General features: G+C 35.2%; 1 long non-coding RNA gene across 1 annotated transcript; it reads left to right on the top strand.

Annotated features, from left to right (window-relative positions):
- Nucleotides 1-11,148: 11,148 nt before the first annotated feature.
- On the top strand, nucleotides 11,149-20,071 carry LOC123523356 (uncharacterized). Its single transcript, XR_006681082.2, has 4 exons — nucleotides 11,149-11,382; nucleotides 13,379-13,488; nucleotides 19,009-19,098; nucleotides 19,923-20,071. It is a non-coding gene; the product is annotated as an uncharacterized LOC123523356 (long non-coding RNA).
- Nucleotides 20,072-21,127: the final 1,056 nt, after the last annotated feature.

The following is a 21,127-nucleotide window of genomic DNA, read 5'->3' as shown; positions in this document are numbered from 1 at the left end:
CTGGATCTGTCTCTATTCCGTCACTGCTGACCACATGTCCTAAAAAGTTGATTCTTTGCCTGAAGAAATGACATTTTTCTGGAGCTAGTTTCAGATTGCACGACTTTAGTCGTTGAATAACAAGTTCCAAGCGTTCCAAATGCTCTTCAAATGTACTGCTAAAAATGATCAAATCATCGAGGTAGACAAAGCAGATTTTCATGTTCAGATCTCCTAAGCAATCTTCCATTAGCCTCTGGTAAGTTGCTGGACTGTTCGTTAAACCAAACGGCATCCGATTAAACTCCCAGAATCCCAATGGTCCTACTGTAAATCCTGTTCTCTCTTTGTGAGTCTCCTCTATTTCAACCTGATGGTATCCAGACTTCTGATCTATCGTACTAAAAATCTTTGCACCATGTAGACAGTCAAAAATTTCCTCTATCCTTGGAAGTGCATAGGAATCCTTAGATGACCTAAGATTTAATTGCCTGTAATCGATACATAATCGAAGTGTCCCGTTTTTCTTCCTTACTAATACTACGTTCGAAGCAAAGGGTGATTTGGAAGGACGAATAATACCACAAGCTAACAGTTCTTCAATGTGTCGTCTTACTTCCTCAACCATGGACGGTGGTATACGCCGATGTTTCTGTTTGAATGGAGTTTCATCAAGAAGGTCAATACGATGCTTAATGTTGTTGCAATGTCCAATATCAGTGTCACTTGTAGAGAAAATATCCCTGTGTTTGAGTAGAAGATCTTTTGCTTGACGTAGTTGGTCAGGTTCAAGTATATGATCTTCGTCAATGAGCAAGTCCTCAACAATCTGCCTTCTCTTCTTTTCAAGCTCCTCTTCTTCTATCCTGTCTATTACTTCATCTGTTACCTCCACTGGTTGAAGTTCACACAAGATTTCCTTGGGAGATATGACAGCAGTGTTTGTTGTTAAGTTTGTTAGAGTGACATTGAAGGTGTTCTTATTGCTGCGACTGAATTTGACAAGTCCAGGTGTGACGTCTACGTATGCAGGCATTGACGCGTCTTCAGTTTCCTGTAGCATTGCTGTAGTATCAGGATAATCCATTTCTTTATCTGTGTATGCTAGGATGGTAACTGATTTGTTTGGTCCAAGTGTAATGTTATGTGCCATAGCACTCCTCACAATTGCCAATCTGTTATTATTTTGATGAAGTGTCTTTTCTCTAATAACCATTGTTCTGAAACAAAGATACCATGGGACGTGAAGTTGAGCTTTCTGTAAAAATTTCTCTCCTGAAATAGACTTACACTCCTGCAATAATTCAGAAAGTACATTGGTACCAAGAATTACAGGTGTCTTTGCAGAGTAATTGGTGTCAGGCACCACTAGAAATAAACAAGTGTGTTTGGTGGAAGTCGGAAGGCCATTTTCAATCGTTAAATCTACTTCAACAAATCCTAAATATGGCAGCTTTTGGCCGTCTGCACATTCTATATAAATAATTTCTTGAAGAGGTTGAATATCTGTGAATTCTTTCAGATGTTCTTCAAAAAATCTCTCTGAAATTACGCTAACACAACTCCCAGTATCTAGTAAAGCAGTGGTTGGAATATCTGCGATAGTAATATTTGCTTCATTGGTTTCGCCAACTAATTTGGGATCTTTAGATGACTCAGTGCTCTGATTTGACCCCCCAATAAGAGCACTTATTCTTTTAAATCTTTTCTAGATTTATTGTCAATGGTCCTGGTACAATCTCTGGCCATGTGACCCCTCTCATTACATCTGTGACAAGCTCCCCTAAATGTGTTTGTTCCTATCGGTCGAGTTGGTCTATATTGATTATCACCACGTCCTCTACCTCGGTTCATCCTAAACCTTGCATTAAAACCTCTATGAAATCTTCGACCTCCGAAACCGTATCTCGATTGATGGTACTGAGGCTGCTGCTCTGAATCTCTTTCTTGTAACTGGTCTATCCTCTCATGCAACTGTTTGACGATTTCCTTTAATTCAGTAATTTCTGATTTCTCTTCCTCTTTCTTTTGAGCTGCATGACAAGTTTTCATGTTAAGTTCAGGTGTCTTCATCTCAGATTCCAATTTCCTCAACTCTATCTTGAAACGATCATAGTCCGTAATGATGTCGTTCTTATATTGGGCAATATGCTTGAGGTCCATGTTCAATCCTTGGTATAATACCTGTTTCAGAATCTGATCACTACCTCTAGGTATAGCTCCTAATGTAATGGCCTGAGCATATATCTCTTCCAACCTAGACGCATAAGTATTGATGCTATCTTTTCCTTGAGTGCAGGAATAAAATTTCTGCATAATAGATTCCTTGCTTTCTATGTTGCCATAGGTACTGTCTAACTTCGTTATTATTTCCCTGACTGTCACTCCTGTACCTAATCTTCTAACGATATCACTTGCCGTGCCTTTAACTGCCCTCCTAATTCCTAAGAGCAACTGCTCTTCCGAAAAAATTCCTTCAGTGATCAGTGATTCAATCTCAAATCGAAAAGTCTGCCATGTGACATCTCCTTTGTTTTCATCCCCATAAAAATATGACATCTTTGGGAACTGATAATATCCTCCTGGTCTGTGTTCATGTGACGCAGCTGGGGTAGAAGGTGGATGGCTTGTACTAGTACTACTTGTTGTTGAAGATGAAGTAGGTACAGTGGTACCAGGTGAAGTAGTCGTCTTCAGTGGTACACTATCTGTAGGAAGTCGAAGTGGTTTAACTTCCTTTTCTTCATGTAGTCGGCTATCCAAATCTTTCAACACCTTTGCAACGTCTTCCGGTTTCCCTCCTATTCCTGGATCCATTTTAAGTGTTCGAAATAAATCAATCAATTTCATTTCCTCCTCCGTAACTCCTCCAGCAGCCATTCCTAACTTTGTGCTCTCTGTATCTTTTTCGTCACCGGACATGTTTCCTTCAATCTATCTTTCAATTAGAAACCTTTAAATGTGATCCCACACTTTTTTTACAAACAATAATTCAGATAATGTAGTATTGCACTATCTCTCAACAAATACCACTCTTCAGCACTGAATCTCTCCAATAAATAATAAATAATAACAAATTGCTTGTAATCTTTTATTTAAAACACACCAATCAATAAAACTACTATTTAGGTCAGTTTAACACTGATCAATTACTCAAAATAATCACTTAAGTCAGTGTTGCACTGATCAATAAAGTAACTTTAAGTATAAGTCACTATATTAAATCTGCACAAAATATAAGTCACTTCTGCGTTACATGCAGTATTTATGCACTAACTTAATTCTTAGTACACTTTTGCGTCAACTCAATTTCATTTAATACAATCCTGCGCTAACTCTCACTTAATACTCTTTCGCACTATCAGCTGTCAATATACTATCAAAGCCAACATTGGTACAATAATACAGTATCAGTTAATTCAATATCGCACTGACAATCAATTCAGATAAGTCACTCTTGTACCAATAGTGCAACTTCCAATTATAATTCAATATTGCACTCACAATATGATTTGGCAATTAAATGACTTAAGTCTGTACTGCACTCATTAGTATATGACTTGACACATGACTTAAGTCTGTATTGCACTCACTTGTCAACACATAAGTTGTTATTGCATCAACTATGTGTGAAATATTTTACATAAGTCACTACTGCATTCAGTCTCTTAAAAATATTTCAAATTCACTTACGTTATTATTGCAGTCAATATATTTATTGACAACACAATTGCACTTAATTCACTGTTGCGCTAACTATATTGTGTTTTACAAATCACCTGTAACTTCAAACACTATTCCCTTGTGACACCAAAATTCATACATATAAATGTATCAGTCTATACACAATACACTTCACCTTATTGATAATACAGTATAGCACTCATCAAAATTACCAAGTATTTAAGTTACAACATTAAAGCACTAACTCAACACAGTACCAATTCACCTTAAAAATTCAATATGACACTGGACATTAAGTTACATCACCCGTGCACTTATTACCCTTTGCAGACTGAGATACAACACTAATGTATCAAACACAAGTTCGATAATTCACTCTGGTACTTACCTTACTGACAACTTTAATATTGCATAAAAGTCTAAACCCAGTAAGTCAACAATATTCAGATATCTCACTTTAATCCTGAATAATACTAAGTTAACTCAGTTTGCCTCTGACTGTGATGCAATATAAATGACTTTTGCACTCAACTCAATTTATATACACTTTATCCTTCAAGGCTCATCAACTAAATAACACCCAGTCCAAAATTCAATTCAAACACTATCTCATCAATAATTTCTATTTATAGCTGAAATAAGAATACATGAATATACATGTAAATAAAAATGTAACACTGGTGTCAGCTGTCAATGAAAGATATTTCTTAATAAAAGCGGCTAAACTGTTTATATACTATACTTATGAATTGAAAAAGATCAATTCTAATCTAAGTGTAAATTAAAGTGTCAATGTATCCAAATTTCTGAAAAAAAATTCACCTGAAAATTAATTTCTATTTCAATTAACCTTTTTATGTACAGCTTATTAAATACTAGCTGAAAAAAGAAATCAAATTTAAAATTAAATTCTAATATCTGCAAAAGAACAGTTGTTTTACTTCTACTCTACTTGTATAACTAAGGTTTTCCTACACAATACTTGTACCTAAAAATAGAACTTATACAACTAAGAATAGCTACAACAGGGTACTTGTCTGTGATGTCATCAAGGTCATATACCAGTCAACCAATGAAAAGCCTTGAACAGTGTGTTTTACTATGAAACCACAGGGCAAAGGTCAAATTGAAATGAAATCAGCTGTTTATCAAAACAAATGCTGTTCAATGACACTTGATGGATGAAAACAGGTTTTACAGGCCTGAGAATTGTAGAATGGCTAAATTATGGTCTGAGGAGTAAATAGACAGATAATTAACAGCCAACTGATGAATGCCAACCAATTAACAACACTGAGTATAAATGAAATGGGCAAATTCCTCTGGGCCAAGTAAATAAAGTGATAGACTGCAAGGAATAATTTTAATGAACAGACATCGAAAACTGCCTTAAGAATTAATAATGTAAAAAGTATGAATTTGGAAGCACTTTATAGCTTTCAAGATAGCAGCACTATAGTATTAATTCTGTAGTTTATGAAATTAATGAGAGTATAGATGCTCAATTAAATTTGGGTCAATTAGTGTAGAACCTTCACCTATTTTTTTTGAAACCTTCACCAATGCTTGGTAGGGATGTGAAGCATGCAAGTGAATTTTCCTTTCAGGCTTACAATGATGGGCACACAGTCAAAATACCAAAAACTGCAGTAAACAATACAAATGCCTAGGTGTATACAGACTTATTAAATGTCAGAAAGGTGTGACATATTATCTTAATGGAATATCAGATACTGTTACTGCAATTTCTGTGTATTTTGTAACAAAATATTTTACTCACGCTCTCTGTTGATACTTTTATACTGTTATAACCACTGAATCGTTCCTGACTATAATATTTGAGTGTCTAATGACTGGCCACTTGATATAAAATTGTCCAACTTGGTTCTGCACAAGGTTTATAGTGTCACTTTTCAGCACTGGAGCTAGTCTAGCTCTAAACACTATTTCACAATGTCTTAAAATTTTTTAAAGAAACTACTGACAAAGTCCTAGGATAAAATTGTAAAAAGTTAAAAGTCTGTCATCCTGGTCTTCTGTAGACTGGTCCGCTCTGTTCCCACTGGCTGGTAATCATCAACTGTATGTGTATCCCCGAAATTGCGGAAGTAAGATTTCGTGAAATTCTGTTGGAAGCTTGGTAATAATCTTAGAGTTCCATTTCCGTAAAAGGCATTATTACTTATAGTATGCAAGATTTCAAGCATCACTGTCCAAACTTCCTAAAAATTTCTATCTCTTAAACATCACTGTCTTAATTGCACTAGAATATCACCGCGTAACTAGTGTTATACACTGTTTATTGTAAGTTCTCGTAATAATGAGTCAAGGCTCTCCAAATCATTGAACTTAGTCCACCACAATAAATTATGTGAGTTAGTCCACAAGGTTTTGAACTGTATTCACAAAAAATTATTCAGCGTCTGAGAAATTAACTGAAAGTTCCAAACTGTTCGTTAACGGTATACACAAATGTTTCCAGTCAATTAAGTTTATTAACTAACTTTGGATAATGAATCTGAATAAAGCACTTTCAAAAATAACATAAGCGTCCTGATCTAATATTTCAGCACTCGTCACATGTAGATAGTTCCGGCGTCCCCAACAGACCTTCCAGTGCGTTGTCCCATGTTGGGCGCCAAATGTTACCCTTTGGGTTCTTCTACTTCTAACTATAATTACAGCTAATATGCTTGAACCACAACACTGGTACAGTTCATCATTTTATTCATATTTACTTCACAGTTCATAGCATAAGGTTGCAGGGTACACCGAAATATTAATACAAGTATCGTAAGTATCGACAATGTTGTGACCCTGAAAGTAAACAATAAATTACACTAAATACTTAATATGAGCTTACATATACATAAGCGGCAATATGAATTAAAACAATAGCAATCTGGACAGCATTGGAGACGATTATTCCTTATTCAATATAATACTCCAACAGGGAGTATTACACCAATTTTAAATATAACTCTCACAAGAAAAAGTCAGGTTCGACTCCGTATCAGGCATCTGGTTTCATACATATATTTACAACATATTATTATGCGTATTTCATAACTCTAAAAGTATACAATGTACATGATCAAGTAGCCAATCCAAGCATTACCTTAAATAAGCTTTTACAATCATATATAATGAATACAACATTTTACATACCGATTGTGGATCGAATCAACACACACACCGTCTCTACAACTGCTCTGTACTCTGTCCAACACACACTCTCGTGAAGGTGCTGTTATGCTGCAAATTAGAGTAACAACGAGTGCAACTAAGTACCATAGACTGTGATCCTTTATTGTTACTGCATAGGTATTAATTAGGTTTAAGAATAAGATTATAGAAAGTAAGAAAGTTAAAAATGCCGCCATCTTGAAAACTATATACATGTACAATTACATGTATTCCAAATATTTCATTATTTATAAAACACCAGAAATAAGCTTGCAGTCTATATTTAAACAAATAAAAACAAGAGCAAAGCATTCCTAACCTGTAACAATGACCATTACTGCCATAAATAATTAAACAGAGGAACCAATTCAACATGTCCGTCCTCCTCTACAACTGACTAGGGACTGATCTCACGTGACGCTTTCAACAACAATAAAAGGCGGGAGAATTGCCAATGTTGGTCCAAGGGAGATAACTAGTACTTGATTATGTAAATAATCCAACCTGGTTACATTTGGCTGTACATCTTACATTTAATTGGTGTTGTAAAACTAAATCCTACCGTCTGTTGAGGCCTATAGATAGATGAAGCATCAGTATCCGAATTCTTAGTTTTTTATTTAACTGAAGCTCACTAGGATAAATAGCATCCATCAATTGACCAAAAACACAGATTTTCTATATTAAGAATATCATTCAGATAGCTTGATATACTATCAAATGTAGTTATAATGCCTTCCTGGGTATCTGGAGAAAGGCTCAACATAAAGTCTCATTTATAACAATATAAAACCAAATTTGCGACAACGGATGCACAATTCGTTCCTAAGGGAATACTAATTACTTGTTGAACCTGCATTCCCAAACCTGATGTTAATGTTGTGCAATAAAAAGGAAAGGGCTTTACAAACTTCGTCACAGGTCCACATTATATAATGTTAAATAATACTACAAGTAAAAAAAGTTTTATCTAAATTGCAAGCAAGAAGTGTAGCATTCTCCGTGGCAAAGGTCAGTTTTTCATTATTAAGTTAATGTGGTAATGTGGTATACAAACAACAAAAATCGAAGGCATGTGCAGAATTTTAAGTATATTGCACTGAAAGGTTTAAGAAACCCGATTACAAGCACTTTTAACCAAATATCCTATATTGATAACAAACATAATTTTCACAAGATAAAAGTTTGTCTGGTCATGTGAGGTGAAGATATGCTACCAAGACATGTGTGACAAGTTTGAAAACAATTTAAGTAGTTTAGAGATATGTGCTTATAAGGTCAAGTTTTGTGATGCTGACGGCAACGTCGACGTCGGAAATGCTCTAGTATTTAACAAGAGGGCCATGAAGGCCCTGTATCGCTCACCTCACCTATTGACCTAAAGATCATCAAGATTAACATTCGGACCAAGTTTCATTAAGATATGGTCATGAATGTGGCCTATAGTGTTTACACGTTATTCCTTTAATCTGACCTACTGACCTAGTTTTTGACCCCACATGACCCAGAATCGAACTTGACCTAACGATCATCAAGATTAAAATTCTGACCAAGTTTCATGAAGATACAGTCATAAATGTGCCTTCTAGATTGTTAACAAGCTTTACTTTTGATTTGACCTGGTGACCTAGAATTTTGACCCCAACTGACCCAGATTGGAACTTAACCTTATACTTATTTAGATTAACATTCTGACCAAGTTTCATAAAGATATGGTCATAAATGTGGTCGATAGAGTGTTCACTAGCTATTCCTTTGATTTGAGCTGGTGACCTAGTTTTTGACCAAATATGACCCAGATTCCAACTTGGCCTAAAGATTATCATGATTAACATTCTGACCAAGTTTCATGAAGATACAGTCATAAATTTGACATCTAGATTGTTAACAAGCTTAACATTTGATTTGACCTGGTGACATAGTTTTTGACCCCACATGACCCAGATTCAAACCTGACAAGACAAACATCCTGATCAATTCCCATCAGTTTCAAACTTAAAATTAGGTCTCTAGAGTGTTAACAATCTTTACCTTTGATTTGACCTGGTGGCCTAGTTTATGACTCCGTTTGACCCAGATTGAAACTAGACCTAAAAATCTACAAGATTAACATTCTTATCAAGTTTCATTAAGATATGGTCATAAATGTGGCCTCTAGAGTGTTAACAAGCTTTTCCTTTGATTTGATCTGGTGACCTAGTTTTTGACCCCACATGACCCAGACTCAAACCTGACCTAGAGGTCATCAAGACAAACATCCTGATCAATTCACATGAGTTTCAAACTTAAAATTAGGTCTCTAGAGTGTTAAAAAGCTTTACCTTTGATTTGACCTGGTGGCCTAGTTTATGACCCCACCTAACCTAGATTAAAACTTAACCCAAAGATCCTCAAGATTAACATTCTGGCCAAGTTTCATTAAGATATGGTCATAAATGTGGCCTCTAGAGTGTTAAAAAGCGTTTCTCTTGATTTGACCTGGTGACCTAGTTTCTGATCTCACATAACCTAGATTCGAAATTGACCTAAAAGTTATAAACGTTAACATTCTGACCAAGTTTTATGAAGATTTAGTCATAAATGTGGCATCTAGAGTGCTAGAGTGTTAACAAGCTTTTCCTTTGATTTGACCTGGTGACCTAGTTTTTGATCCCACATAACCCAGATTCGAACTTGACCTTAAGACTATCAAGATTAAGATTTTGGCAAAGGTACATGAAAGTACAGTCTTCAATGTGGCCTCTAGAGTGTTAACAAGCTTTTCCTTAGGTTTGACCTGGTGACATAGTTTTTGACCCCAGATAAACCAATATCATACTCGTCCAAGATATTATTGAGAGTAACATTTTGACCTATTTTAATTAAGATTGAACCAACATTGTGACCTCTATAGTGTTAACAAGCTTTTCCTTTGTTTTGACCTGGTGACCTAGTTTTTGACCCCAGATGACCCAATATCAAACTCGTCTAAGATTTTATTGAGGGTAACATTCTGACCAAGTTTCAATAAGATTAGGCCAAAATTGTGACTTCAGTGTTAACAGTCAAATTGTTGATGACGGACGAACGACAGACGGATGGACGGACGGACGACGACGGACGACGGACACAGGGCTATCACAAAAGCTCACCTTGAGCACTTCGTGCTCAGATGAGCTAAAAGATTAGCTGGTATAAAAAAAAAACTTCATCCAGCTTTAAAGCTGAAGAGCAAATTCATACTTTTGATAGATATACATAATTTTTTTATTTTTTTATACTTACATGCAATACTTGTTCTTGACATAGACGCTGTGCATTACATGTTCATTTGTTCCAGACACGAGTTCTCTTTAAGCGAAACTTTATTGTCCATACACATTGAAAGGAATCCATGATTCCAAAGGAGCAGAAGAGTTCAATCGGTAATTTTTAAGTGCATACTTACATTGTAGTATACTATGTGCGCCCATAAACCTGAATTAGGAGTCACAACAAACCATTTTACGGGGAAAGACGTAAAATAAATTGTTTCCGTTGAGTTGAGAATGTCGTGACTTTCTTTATAAAAGAAAACATCTCTTTTATTATTTTCCTGTTTTTCTTTTTTTAAGATTTGCAAACTGATGACAAACAAACATCCACAGAGGTAATTGTCTGATAGATGCGACATTGCGTGAATTTTTGTTTTAGGGGCAACTGTTTCTGATAAAAATAATGATAAAAATCCTTTTCTTCCTATCTGATTTTAAACAATGCTTTTTTACATTCAACATGCAAAATCTTGCAATTTTAACTACAATCTAAAACAAAGCAGCACAAAGCAGTACAATTGAATGTCTCTCAGTTTTGTTTGGAGTTTTGTTTGCCTGTTACAACGTTTATTTGTGATAATCACTGTGGTGTTTTTTAATTGTATTTTGGTACACTTAAACTTGTTAAGGGATCCTAAATTTAGATAAGTTTTGGGAAGCTATTGCCTCATACACATACAAAGTGAGCAGATTGAAAAATGATCATTTGACGGATTGTCAAAACTTTGATATGATTTAAGCCAATAGCATTTTTAAACTTGTCTGGTCTTTACATCTTTAACATTGCGTATAGCTTTAGGACAATAGTTTTAAACAAAAAGACAATCAGGAAGTATAAAATAACACGGTATATGTGTCCTACTTTGTTTGTACAAGATAAAGAAAAGAATAACCATTGGTAAAAGACCCAAAATGTCAATTTCGTGAGATACGTCTGAGTAGCCTATTAAGTTAAACAAGTCTTTAATGGGCGTTTCTGAACTGAAAAAAGGAAACAACAATATAATATCCTGCAGAATGTTACATCATCATTTACCCAGGGAGTTACTCATCTCATATCTAAACAAACTGAATATGCGGAGAATTTTAGGACTTGTATGTGCGCTTTCCTCTTTTTGTGTAGGAAAAGAACCAAAGTGTTCCGGCTACCGCTGTGAGGAACTACTAGCAAAAATAGATAAACTGGAATGTAGACTGGAATACACTAGGGAACTGTTGGAAGATAAGGAAAAGACGCGAGGTATTTTGTCGCTTAAGGTTCTTTTGTATGTTTGAATACTTTTTACAACGTAGAATTTTATTTAATCATTATCCTTGTGAAAGCATAGAATGTATTGAAGTAATTGAATATGTTATACCTTGCTGTGCGTGCTGGACTGATCTGAACACAGGAGGTTTTAAAGCACATTGAATGGCATCTGAATTTAAGGGTTTTTCTGTATAAAGCTTTTATATTTTCTGTCGATGTTAATATACTAGTCAAAAGTTCCAACGCCCATATGTACATAAGTATCAATATTTCATTTAATATTATACCAAATACACTGAAATGTGACATGAGTATCACATAACTATCCTGTAACAGAATAAAAAACAAAACCTTATACCACAGTAGACTGCGATAAAATGCATTAATTGTTTGAAGGGTGCATTTTTAAAGTTTGCAGGATAAGTCAGAAGCGCGTAACGGTAACATGAACGGTCAGCGATACCAAAATGACATCTTGCATGCTGTGGTGGTACCTTACATCAACGCACATCTGGCGGACAATCTCATATTCCAACAGGACAACGCACGTCCGCACGTGGCTCGTATAAATATGGCATACCTGCAGCAGAACGGCGTCAACATTCTTGATTGGCCTGTGTTATCTTCCGACATGTCGCCAATTGAGCACCTGTGGGACGCGCTCGACAAGGCGATCCGCCAGCGTCATAGACAGCCTGGAAACCTACAAGAATTAACCAATGCGATTATCCAGGAGTGGCGTAACATTCCAATTAACTTTGTGCGTCGTTTGATCGCATCAATGCGAAGAAGATGTTTAGCTGTGGTGAATGCTGCTAGTGGCCACATCCGCTATTGACTGATCCTGCGAACTTTAAAAATGCACCATTGAATCAATTAATGCATTTTATTGTTATCTACTGTGTTTTTTGTTAAGTGTTTGTTTTTCATTCTGTTACAGGATAGTTATGTGTTACTCATGTCAAATTTCATTGTATTTGGTTTAATATTAAATAAAATATCGATACTTATGTACATATGGGCGTTGGAACTTTTGACTAGTTTATGTCTGTTTTGTGTGATATCATGAATTTGCTTGCTTATTTTTTATATTTTCCCCATGAATATAGAGGTCAAAATTCAAGCTGATTTCACAACTTTATAGCGCTCGAACCAAAAAAAGCATTTAAGCTATTCAGCGGTAGCCTTATAATACCCAAGCTGTTTACCTGTCTGACTGACAATCTGTGCCAGGGCAATATAAATTTGTTCTCCCTTCTGTGATTTTAAACGTCCTCAGATGAATAATAATATCTGTCATGTGTTTACGAATTAGATAGAAATATCCGTCCCAATGGCACCTGCGCATTGGACGGTAATGAGGCTTGCCGAATTACCGCCCATGCGCAGGTGGCCGAGGGACGGATATTTCCATTCGATTCGTAAACACATGACTGATATTTTTTCTGGCAAAATATTTTTCTTGCATACCGTATTTTACAAATAACAGATAGAAATACTTTCTTTGTAGTACTCTTTCTTATAGTAGAGCGCGGGAAATTAACGTCCGTAAGCAGAAGTGACGTCATGATGTTTTGCGTTACGCACAATAACAAAGTTCCACTTTAGTTTTATCGTTTGTAGCGTAACGTTATGTTCTTACGGTAAACTAACGTATTTTGAATCGAGAAATATACTATAAGGAACGGAGAGAAACTATCAAGGTACCTGCTTTTTTCGTGTTTTTACTTTAACAATATTTTATCAGTGCATGAACAACTAGTTGTCATTAACAGCACGAGAGTCATCTGGCATGGGGGTGCCAGATGGGTTTTGCCGGCATGGGTACAATCACCGGCAACGCCAGTCCGGTGTGCAAGAATGTTGATTCCTCTTTTATACACTATGTTTCGCTGTGATTGTTTTTCTATTGTCAAATGAAACAAAATAATTTGATTTATGTCTTAGATAGTATTAATTTCGTTTAGATGTACTTTCCTTTTCACAGTTGCTCCCGTTCGAATCCCAGCATGTGCGCAGTGCCCAGATACATGGATACAATACAAAGGATCTTGCTACCATTTTGTTGCTGCGAATAATACATTCAGCCGAGCCGAGGTTAGTACTGCTTTAAATTTCCTTATTTTTTTCAGGACGTTTCTTTCATATTCTAAAAAAAGCAATAAACCGTTTTCCAAATCCACTGTTACGATTTAAAAAAAAACTTACATTGCAGAATATTTGCTTGTTTTCAAGAAGGCTGATTTTGTAAAAAAAAAAAGAAACTACCACCTCCCCCACAAACTCCGTCAGGAAACCTCAAGAAACAATTAAACAATTTATGCAGTATGAATCACTTGTTCTCTAAGATAATTTATGAATGATATTATTAGCCGAAGGATAAAAAGTTCTAAGAAAATATCGGATCGTTTCAAATCAGGTTTTGACAAATGCACAATATATGCACACTTTACTCTTACAAAATAAGGAAAATTAAACGTTTTACATTTGTTCTGTAAACATAGAGTTAAGACTATAAAACAGAAGATTTACATTTTGAAATATTTTTCTTAATAATGATATCTGGATATTTCAAAGAATTAATATTCTTTCCTTCAGAAATCCTTACTTATTTTCCAGGACGAAAATAAAGATGGGAAATTGTTACAGAGTCTTTGCAGTTCTTATCACATATTACTAAAAATAATTTACGCCCGACATCAATAGCAGTATAGAGATGATAAGAAGTTCTCCACAATTTGCAATCCATTTTAAGATATTTTAATACAATTAAATAAATAGAATATCAAATCATTTCTGATCAGATGTGGGAAAATATAGTATTTACAACGTAAAGTAAACTTGTTTTAGCAAGTAATCACATGTTGTTACAATACAGTTTTATAAATATGCGTTGTGTTCCAATGTTATTATGCAGACGTTCATTGATTACGTAGATGTTCACATATAACTAATAGATAACGTATAATTAAATCAAGTTTGAGAAACGTTAACGCATGTTCCATGGAATCCGTCAAATAAGTTTGTGTCTTAATGGGCTCTGGTACAAATTTGTACCTCGTGATTCTGCAGATATTGTAACACGTACCTTACGATGAGATCTTTTATGTAAACGTTCGGAATGCTTTTTGTTGAATCGTTATATAGCGCATGTCAGGAAATTGTTGAATACTGGGTGTGTTGTTTGTGCCGTGTGGCGGCCGTAAAAAGTCTCCCCGTACATTCAATCAATGTTGTTATATTTTCATCCTTCAGGGATTGTTATTCGTTCTAAACTCTCAGCCTCTGTCAAGATGAGAAGTATCTTATACCGCGTTGAAGGTTTTGTGTTCACTGACATTCGGGTCCATGCTAGTTATCCCGCCCTTTTGTATTCTGAGACCTCCAGTGCCTTTTTAACTGGCGCTTAACATTTTCACTTAACGAATTGAAACTGATGACTGATCTACCCGAACGCCACTTTTCACAGAATGGTATTACAATTATTACATTTCATGAGTATATATAACAGAGTACCGAAATTAATTCTTTCACCTCTTCGGTTACATTCTGCATCTTCTGTTCATCTGCCTAACGATAACAGTACTTTTTTAAGACATACACCATCGATCAGTCTTTCTCCACTTAAGCTACATTCTGTTCAATCAGTTTATATTCCACGTACTAGTTTAAACTATCCAGCTGTTTTTCGTAATAATCTACGTATTTGTCTATCACCTTTAACTTCTACTATACTGAAAAAATATAAAATTAAACATACAAATTTTCCACAGAGATGTAGAGAGTACCGTTCTATTAACAAATGCAATTCTAAGAGGTGCGGTTGTTGCAATCATTTATCGCACAGGTCTACAATTACCTCAAACGTTAACGGCAGAACTTTTAATGTGGTACTTAATTCTGACGTTGATTGAAATACGTCCCACATGATATATGTATTGACTTGAAACGCACCCAGTTGTGGTATTCAATATGTTGGCCAAACAGGACGTTCTTTAAAAATTCGTTTCCGTGAACATTCATACAATATGCGTAGTCGGAACAAGTTTACTACATTTTTATACCAACACTTTCGTAAATCTGGCCATACATTTGATCAGGTAACAATGCAACCAGTAGAGCAAATCGTATATGATACTAATTCCACATCTAGTTTTAAAATTAAAGCCAGACATGTAGCAGAATTCAAATGGATTAAAAATTCACAGTCACCGTTTCCGTTGGGCTTAAATGATAATATTTATCAGGAAGGTAATATCTCTAAAAACCCTGATATCGATATCTTTTCTATTTTAAATATTAGGAAACGTAAATCCAGGTCTCATGGAATTAGACGAAATGGTAATGTTAAACGCAAATCTAAAGTCAATATATCTGTTGCTGACCTCGATTTAATTCTTTCAAACTCTGGTAGACATTCAATGCTTTCTCGTCTTTCATCTTTATCTGTACAGTCTCTTAAAAAGCTGGACGAGGAAGCGGACCAGTATGTTATTCAAACAGATCCGTTTTACACTGTATCATATCTTATCCAAAGTTACACACAACATGTTCTCCGTCCACATATTGACATCCAATCTGACCATGAGAGACATTTTCTTAAAATATATTTCATGAACAAAGGTATTGACTTTATCGATGTACCTAGTATATTTCGGGATAAACGTGTCATTGATTCTGTGCCTAAATATTTCAGAAACTCCGAAGTTCCCATTATCTGTTATAAATATAAAACACCTGTAAGAAATGTTATTTTCAATTACAATAAAATTGTTTCCGACTTAGATGTTCAAACAAATACTCCTTCTTACTGCGAATGTAAAAACTCAAAATTTTGCTATTCAGATGCAGGTCATGTCATCACTGGTAATTTTGATATTATTAAAGACAAACGTATTCGTAATTTATTTTTTAAAGGACCTAAATATAGAATTTCTTCAACTATTGATTTTAATGCTTGTCGTGGTCACATTGCAGAATCCATTGAAACCTTCTGTGTTAAATGGTGTCGTCGTGAGAACGCTGATCCCAATGCATTAACGTCTTGGAAACGAAATATTTTTAACATTGTTGATTCTCGAATAAAATTTTATCAAACTAATGTACACCTACTTCCACCAAAACCCAAGTTTACTTTAAGACATTTGAAAAAGGAAATCCAAGAATTTCATTCTAAGTATGTCTTAGTTCCAGCAGACAAGGCGGCCAACAATATTATCATCATTTGACGCCTGCATTATATTAATGTTTTACAAAACGAACTAAATAGCACTATAACTTATACATTGAGTCCTTCTGTTGAAAACAAATTGGTTACTGATCACATCACTGAAGTTTCTAATTTAAAAGTTCGTATAGACGATCAACAAATTAAACTACCGACCATGTACTGGATTCCTAAATTGCATAAACAACCATATAAAGCTCGCTTTATCGCTAATTCTAGCTCTTGTACAACTACAAATATTTCAAAACTATTAACATCATGTCTAACTGCTGTGAAAGCCCACGTGGAAAGATACTGCGATAAAGTATACGAAAACTCTGGTAAACACTTATTTTGGTCGATTAAAAATTCTGGCGAAATCCTGGATAAGTTGAAAATTAATAATTACAAGGTATCTACAGTCAGTACATACGATTTTCTACTTTGTATACCACTTTACCACATAACTTAATAAATGACAAATTAACTGCCCTAATTCAAAAGACTTTTGCCAGAGAGAATGCTACATTTATCGCTTGCAATTTTGATAAAGCTTTTTTTACTAGCAATATTATTAAACATTATACTATGTGGACCTGTGACGAAGTTTGTAAAGCCCTTTCCTTTTTATTGAACAACATTTACATCAGGTTTGGGAATGCAGTTTTTAGACAAGTTGTTGGTATTCCCATGGGAACAAATTGTGCACCCCTTGTCGCAGATTTGTTTTTATATGGTTATGAAAGAGACTTTATGTTGAGCCTTTCTCCTGATACGCAAGCAGATATTATAACTGCATTTAATAATACATCACGCTATCTGGATGATATTCTTAATATGGATAATCCGTTTTTTGGTCATTTGGTGGGTACTATTTATCCTAGGGAGCTTCAGTTAATTAAAACAAACAATTCGGATACTGATGCTTCATTTTTAGATTTACATCTCTCTATTTATGACAATATTATACATACCAAAATTTATGACAAGAGGGATGATTTTAATTTTAGTATTGTAAATTTTCCCCATTTGGATGGGGATGTACCTCAGGCTACATCTTATAGGGTATATATTTCTCAATTAATTCGGTTTGCCAGAGCGTGTAGTCATGTCAAGCATTTCAATGAACGTAATCAATATATTACAAGTAAACTTCTTCAGCAAGGCTACCGTTATTACAAATTGCGTAAATATTTTACTAAATTTTATTATCGTAATTCTGATTTAGTTTTAAAATTCAATAGTAATTTAAAGACACTTCTGCGAGAAGGTATTTCTAAACCCGTTTTTTATGGGGATGTGGTTTACAAACTTCGTAAGATCTTGGGTCATGGTAATTTTCCAAATGTATTTGGAAAGATTATCAAACGTTTTATTAAAAGAGGTTACGACCCAACTGTTTTGAGACATACCGCATGTTTAGTGTTCAACCCGTTTACAGTTGGACACTACGCTTCCCTCTTTGATTGCGTCTGACGGAAGAGGGGGAGGACTCTATGATGAGCAGTTTTTAAATCCTACCAGGACTGAACTGTTTTGATATTTGTCTTCTGGCCTGTTTCGTCGGGCCCTTAAGGGTGTTTCTCTTGTTGCTCTGTCTTCTGAAAAGGCATTGAGTACATACGTTTTTGGTTCTTAAGGTTTGCTTTTTATATATTTATACACGAGCATTTTTGTGTTTTACATGCCATGCCTTTTTGTTTCCATTACGTGTGTTAGAGATTCACCTTGAGGGGATTACTTTTATTTACACTGTCCCATGTCTTTGGAACATGGTGGGGGTAAGAGTGAGGTTGGGTGCGCACCATAAACCGGTTTAAGCTCCCCAGTGGTGTTTTTGCCACTGACCGTTCCAAGGCGGTGCCCCACTGTGTTCCTTTGTTTGTTCGTTTTGTGTGTGTGTATGCTTATTGTTCGTCCTGTCCTGATGTGTTGGCTTTGAGTGTGTGTGTGTGTGTTGCTCGTTTTGTCCTGATGTGTAAGCTTTGAGTGTGTGTGTGTGTGCGTGTGTGTGTGTGTGTGTGTGTGTGTGGTGCGCGCGTTTGCGTGCTGGGGGGTTCGTTTTGAGGAGGCTGCGCTTTTGGTGCGTGGCATTCCCTGTTTGATATTTTTCTTTGTTTTTGTGTGTCATTTAACACTATTTCGCAAACAATTGAAATTACTTATACTTTATATGCTGTGTCTAAATCAGTTACCAACTTCAGACCTAGTGTTCTAGCGTATTTATTTGCCACGTAGAAATCAGATACTCCTAAAATTATTAGTAAACTAAAGGTAAACTTATATTATTTTAGCTAAAGTACGCAAACGCAAAATCAATACTTTGTTATCACGATTATGAAACATTAATTTTCTGTGCATTAACTTTACATAAAAATCATAACATTTTTATCATACTTCGCCAATTGCAGTCACACTGTCTTGGTCTTGGAGCTCATTTAGTACACATAGAAAATGGTCTAGAAACGAGTTCATAAGGAGCCAACTGAGAACGTTGAAAGGTATGTTGTTCGTTGTTCACTTTGATTTTATTTGTTTTGTTGTTTGCTTGTTTGTTTTGGGTTTAGCACAAGATTTAAACACTGGTTCAGTTACGTAATGGCTGGAAGTTTATCTAACCTGTATTTCTGAATTCTCTACCAGTACTATCCTGTTATTTGCAAGTAACTACTAACCTCACTACATGAAACAGAGGTTGAGAACTTCCAGCACAATGTTCCTTTCACGGAAAATGTACGCCTCATCCGAAGATCGAACTTGCGACAGCGCGATCGGTACATCTGCGCGTTTCATATTTAGTGTATTGTTTTGTTTAATCCATTCGAATGAAGGAAAATCAATTCATAACTAGAGCTGCTTTTGAGAAAGCGCAGTCTCTCACAACAGCCTAATCATTTAGTGATTACAAGTGGTTTGGCAGTTCCGATCAGTAATTTTTGGGAAGTCTGGTTGGTTTGGGCGATTGGTTCTGATCAGTAATTTTTGGTATGTCTGATTGGTTTAAATGAATGGTTCCGATCAGTAATTCAAGGGCCATAATTCAAAAGTGCCTGGGCCCATTTGGCTCTTTATCGAACTTGGACGAGATGTTATGGTCAAACACATTTTGTTCAAGTTTGGTGAAGATTGGATGAGACACACAGACAAGAGGAAATCAATATGTCTCCCACACCACTGTGTGGTGTGAGACATAATTATCTCATTCAGAGCTCAGAAGTTCTCCAAACTGATTTGATTGAAAAGTAAAAACAAAATGAATTAACCATTTATATGAATAAAAAAGGAATGAGACAAATTAAAAGAAATACTAATTCCTCACTTACAGAGAAAGAGTACTGGATAGGACTCACAGACGCTGACACAGAAGGAACATTCAAATGGGTAGACGACAATTCCACAGCATCATTCACAGACTGGTACAAATTGCAGCCTGATAATGGCGCAGGACGCGAACATTGTGTGCATTTCAGAGATACTTACAATTAAAACTGGAATGACGAAATCTGCACACGGTCCTATAGCTCGATCTGCGAAAAGAAAACCAACAAATAACGTTCGGATGAACGAGAGCTGAGATTACTGTTTGGTGTTGCTTTGACCACAATATATACGAAAGTTCTTATCGTCATTTACATGAAAAAACTAATTAGTAATATTCTTACTGTTATTTTTGGGGAGCTGCAGATAACATTATTTACTTATTATTGTTGGTAAAGTAGAATGAAATTTATATTTCGAATTGTGATAGTCGAAAAGTAGCTACTATATATGTTAAGGAATTTGTTTCTTCAACTTATGACCTTATAAATTTTGTTACAGATAAACATTTGAGTGTTGCATACCTAATACGGTTAATAACACCAGTCAAAAGTAATCTAAATATAAAAGCTAAAATTACGTTTCAGTTACATAAATTATACAATTAATTTCTATATTTTGTTGATTGCCTGACTTCATATCAAAAGTTCTGGTTAGACAATATTTATTTCTTTTATATTATATTTGATATATTCATTTAAAACTTGCCCTAACTCCATGTTTCTTTTCACTGATCTCTTTACGATTTTTATTAAAATGATGATCATTTGCACATTTTCATTCTTCTTCACTTTTGTAGTTACTTAAGTATTCTTAACATTGTTTTTATTCGTAACAGACTGCTTTAAATAAAATTGATAAAAGTAATGTTTTGTTTACACTATTTCAAACAGCTTATACCTACTAACTCCGTGTCGCTGAACTAGAATTACTTGTCCCTCAATAAACTTGATGCATAATTATTTTGTATCACGGAACTATTCTGCTACCTTGTGGAAGATTGGTGGTTTCGACAAAGTGTTATTAAACTCAACACAGGGATATGCATAAAATATTGGAAAAGGAAGCATGTTACAAAAACATCTTTCACTGAAAACAGATATATAATCGGTTTCTTCTTGGTTACCAACTACTTTTCCGATAAAAGTGACGTTCAAAGCAAAAGGTGTACGTGAGGACGGACTGTATCAAATATACATTAAAGTACTTCCG

Source organism: Mercenaria mercenaria, chromosome 3 (assembly GCF_021730395.1).
Source record: "Mercenaria mercenaria strain notata chromosome 3, MADL_Memer_1, whole genome shotgun sequence".
Lineage (NCBI taxonomy): Eukaryota > Metazoa > Mollusca > Bivalvia > Venerida > Veneridae > Mercenaria > Mercenaria mercenaria.
The sequence above is the reverse complement of the archived record's forward strand: the minus strand, read 5'-3'. Positions and strand labels throughout refer to the sequence as shown.